Genomic DNA, 4,908 nt, shown 5'->3' with positions numbered 1-4,908 from the left:
TGTAGAGGGATCACCAGTTACTGACACCTTTTAAAACAATACGTCATTATCTCTGTTATCTACTCTTAGTTTCCTGTGACTCTACAAACTATAGGGATGATGGAAGGTGTGAACTAAATCTCCACCTTACATCTTATAGCAGCAAAGGCAATAAAATAAGAGGAAGAAATTAAAGACATAAAAATAGGCAAAGAAGAGTCAAAACCCCTATTTTCTGACATGATGATTATTTGGAAAATACTAGAGAATTCATAAAGAAACCAAATTAAATAATTAATAGCTTCAGTAAAGTTGCAGGATACAAAATAAATCCACAAAAAATCAAAAGCATTGCTATTTAGCAACAAGACAATCCAGGAGGGAAAAACAGAAAGGAAAACCCCATGCAAAATAACTATTAAATAACTGGGAGTTAATTTACCAAAACACACTCAAGATCTTTATAGATATAATTATAAAACACTCCTTAAAGAAATAAAGGGAGGGATATTCAGTGTTCATGGTTAGGTCATGCTAATATAATAAAAAATGAAAATGTTGCCAAAATTAACTTAATCCTATGACAATCAAAGTACTAAGGAGATATTTTACAGAGCTAAATGAAATAAAATTCATTTGCAGGAACAAAAATTCTAGCATAACAGGGGAAACAATTAAAAAAAGGAAAAATAAAGAGGTATTAGCACTTTCAGATTTCAAAATTTATTATTTTATAAAGCAAAACATATGTTAATTTATTTCTCTATCATGCTCCAACTTTGCAGAAAGAGGAATGGAAGATGGACCAAGATCAATTTCCCATTTTTCATGGGTTGCCCTGGACAATAGTAGGTGATATTATATCAAATGGTGGTGTACCTCTTAAACTGATCTTTAGAAAATAGATAAGGTCAGTTGCTGGGGCCACACTCAAAAGTCTTTTTAGCATGGCAGAACCTTCTGGAGCTTCTTTTCCACTGGCATAACCTCTAGGAACTCAGGGTCATCTCTATCCTGTGATGAGGCATCTGAGGCATTGGGCGAGATTCTGTGAATAGGGAGACAAAATTGAAATAAGAGCTTATATTTTTCCAGGGGAAACAGCACACACAAAGTAAATATCAACTATATATCGAATAATTTGGGGGTGGGAGGAGTCCGAAAGACATTGGAAATTAGAAAAGACTTCTTATAGAAGGGGCTACTTGACATGAGCCTTGAAAGAAGTTTGGTTTTCCAAGAGCGGGATGCAAGAGGGGAGACCATTTCAGACATGAAGTCCAGCCTATGCCTAAGCATAAAGAAAGGAGATGGAATATGATAATTATAGTAACTTGCATTTTCTATAGCACTCTAGGGTTGCAAAGCAATTGACAAATATTATCTCATTCTATCCTCACAACCGCCCTGGAAGGTAGATGCTATTTTTATGATTCTCATTTTGCAGATGAGGAAACTGAGGCAAAGAGCCATTTAGTGACTTGTCCAAGGTCACATTAACTAGGAAGTATCAGGCAGAATTCAGACTTGGGTGTTTCTGACTTCCCAGCACTCTACTCACTGCTAGATTTGGACCTTTCCTGTTCTGCTAAGCTGATAAATTTTCTTCCTTTTCTAGTTCGAGCCCAAGATCTATCCCAAAGTACTCACCCACTTGGATAGTCTGTTCCCTTTTGCATTTTGATTGTTTTTTTTTTCGTGTACTTTGTCTCCTTCCCCACTCCTCATCCGAGGGATTCTGGATAGGTACGAAGAAATAAATAAAACCCTCATTCTACAGCCAGTGGACCAAAGTGATAAGTAAGTTCTTGGAACCAAAGGGAAGTGAGGAGGAGTGTATGAAGTCTCAATTGTGTAGTAAGGCATATATGTTGTGAAGGCTCTCCCCACATGTGGTATAGGGGTGTCTTTGTGTTGCTCAAAGAGAGATAGAATAGACATTTGTAACCTTTTCTCTTCCTACCTTTTTCCAGAGGAGACTTTATTCCCTGCCAAGAGGGAAAGAAGAAAGGTGGGGGCCAAAGTCACCGCTTTGCTTTCCTCAGAGGAAGGGGGTTACCAGGCTAGAGTTATATCTATCTGCTTCCTTAAATATTAATAATCTAGTGGATGTTATTTTCAGGTTCAAACTAGCTTGTCATCTCTGTTTCATTAAATGAGAGGGAATGGAAGACTGCAAGCTCTGTATCTGAAGCTTGATCCCTTTCTGTCCAAATACCAGTTCTACAAGGAACACACAATAGCAATTGTCAAAGAAAACCCATTTATCGAAATTGGTAGCAAAACAGAAGTCAGAAAAAACATACATGGGGGAATGTATACCACACAATAAAGAGTCAAGGAGCTTTGCCATTTGGAATAGGGTAATTCAGCTCAACCAAGAGAATCCTAGATCTCACCCAAGGGGAAGTTTCCCAGACTCTGTAGAGTAGTAAACTGGGGAAAAGGAATGTGATGGAAATTGAGAGTTCCTTTCATGTCTTTCCAGAGTATTTGTTTTTCAGCAACTGGAAATTGATTTTGTTTCTTCCATCTTCCCTCTCAAAACAGGAAGCCCCCAGGGCAATTGTGGATCAAAGTGCTGGAAGGGCCAGAATCTACTTGAAGTCAATTGAAGAGCTCTCCTCTCTCAAGTTCTTGGTAACTCTTCCTTCCTCACGTAGGTATGGGACATTGATCTCCATCAATGAGGAGAGAGTCTTATACCAATGAGCTTTGGGACTGGAGGGGTCTCCAGAAATGAAAAGGAAAGAGGATGCCATCTTTCTCAGAAGTAAAGGAGAATCTCCAATTTTGGAAGGAAAGTTAATTTCTTTTTAAAAAATTAAAAGTGTTAAAACCTTATTTTCCTGTCTTCTATTATGTACTCTGTATTCTAGTCAACCTGGATCGCTTCGTTCTGTCCCTTGAACATGCCTATTCCATCTCTAAGCATGCCTTTGTTTGCTGTGTCTTCTAAACCTGGAATATACTTCCTCCTATGGATTTGTTTTTCAAATTTCTGCCCACCCTTTAAAACAACTGACATCCTTTTGCTTCATCTTGACATAGAGGTGACTAAGCTTTCAGAGTCTAGGCTAGCAGAATGTATACTCTGAGAAGTCCTATTCAAGATAAAAAGGTTTTTAGTATGACTTATAGATGCACTATGTGTTGTTCATAGTCTAAAGACCAACCGAAATTGAGAGAGACATCACCAGGGGCCCTTAGGATCTTGAATGTGTTAGTTCCAACAAATCTCCAAAACTGTACAAAGGGGTTATGATCTACATTAATGAAATTATAACTTCTCAAAGAATTTAGGTATTGTTTTTTAATGTGAAAAATTTATTTTCCTCATACAGCTCGTTAGAACAACTTAGCAGTCATTTCTTCCCCATATACAGAGAAGGTAAATCCCTTCAGCAGTCTATGTAAATCAATCAAAGCCTCTATCTAGATTGTACACTAGATTATAAGTCACCTCTTTCTGGGAACATGAAATTCGTCTTAGATTTCTTAGTCCCACACTGCTTAGTACAGTGCCTTAGGATAATAGGCCCCCAAGAAGTATGTTAATTATTTTATATCCTCTCCTGGTCAATGGGAGTAAACATTCAATTCAACATTTACTAAGAGCCTTTCATAGTATTTATTACATAGGTTTTCTTGAAATGAAAATTTATTGCTATATATTTTGAATCCTCTTGCATTCTTCTGTGTACATGGCATGTTTTTTTCTTATTTTATATTTAAGTTTATGTTTCTTTTTCTTTTTTATTGTGTTTTCTTAGTAGCAAATCGAAAATTTTAAAAACAAATGCTTATTGATGATAATAAAAAAGCTTTCAAATACAAGACACTATAACTAGATGCTGGGGATTCAAAAAGAAAAGAAAATTGGTCCCTTTCCTTAAGGAACTTACATACTGTTGGGTATCCCAAAAGTCATAGTGCAGTTGTAAGATGAAGGAAATTGGGGGGTGGGGACAAGGAGAGAAACAAGCGCTAATAAGTACCTGCCATGTGTCAAACACTGTATTAAGTATCCACCTTTGCCATTTAGCTGCCCCATAAACAAATAAATGCAAAGTCCATACAAGACTGGTGGAGATCAACTCCTTTCATATTGGGACCTGAGTTGTGTCTTTCAAAAGTCAAAGATCCAAATGATAACTGTAAGTATACATTCATTGGAAGAAGAAGCTTTGTCTCTGTAAAAGCATAGAGAGACAGTTTGTCTTCCTTTAATGGCTTCTGAGATCCGGGTTTTTTCTATATATGGATAACATTCAGTTTACAGCAGGGCACAGTCCCCATGCACCTCAGGCACATGGATAGGAGTACTTTTCCTGTAGAAGACCTAAATTCTTTTGTATATGAATTAGTTAGTTAAACAAGTGGATTTTTTTCATATAAACAATGAAAACACCTTTGGGACAAGATTACCATAACAAAGACTGCCTACAGTTATTGGTCTAATCCAGCCCAGAAAACTATTTCAATTATCTATGGAGTCTAAGAAGAGAAGAGATCGAAGGAGAAGGGGGAGATTTTACAAAAGTAGTTGAAGGAGAAAGGGAAGTACAGAGGGTTGGAAGGCATTAAATAAAACCTCACCAAAGTGAAACAGGTCTTTCAGGGATCTTTCCACTCTTCTCATTCCATCTGCTGTCCCTTCTTAGCTTGCTTCTCTGGCCTCTGTCTCTGGACATTGTAGATGGACACACTTTCTAAACATTTAAGCTCTTGACTTAAAGCTATTCCAAAGACATTTCTGATATCAAAGTAGGAATGTGAGGACCTCCTAAACATCTGAATAGTAAATCAGATTCTCTCCCCCTCACCCCCATCTTTCCAACACACAACATAATTTGGCTTTCTCACTCCCTTTCCTTACAGGTCATGTTGACATCCAAAATAAAGTAGGAAAGCAATATCTTAGGGTAA

General features: G+C 37.2%; 1 long non-coding RNA gene across 1 annotated transcript; it reads right to left on the bottom strand.

Moving 5' to 3' along the window:
- Window positions 1-686: 686 nt before the first annotated feature.
- LOC140522477 (uncharacterized) lies at window positions 687-4,686 on the bottom strand. The gene is made up of 3 exons (XR_011973354.1): window positions 4,579-4,686; window positions 1,630-1,717; window positions 687-1,027 (listed from the first exon to the last, which is right to left on the bottom strand). It is a non-coding gene; the product is annotated as an uncharacterized lncRNA (long non-coding RNA).
- Between the last annotated feature and the right edge of the window lie 222 nt (window positions 4,687-4,908).

The sequence above is a fragment of the Notamacropus eugenii genome, chromosome 1 (genome assembly GCF_028372415.1).
Source record: "Notamacropus eugenii isolate mMacEug1 chromosome 1, mMacEug1.pri_v2, whole genome shotgun sequence".
Lineage (NCBI taxonomy): Eukaryota > Metazoa > Chordata > Mammalia > Diprotodontia > Macropodidae > Notamacropus > Notamacropus eugenii.
The sequence above is the reverse complement of the archived record's forward strand: the minus strand, read 5'-3'. Positions and strand labels throughout refer to the sequence as shown.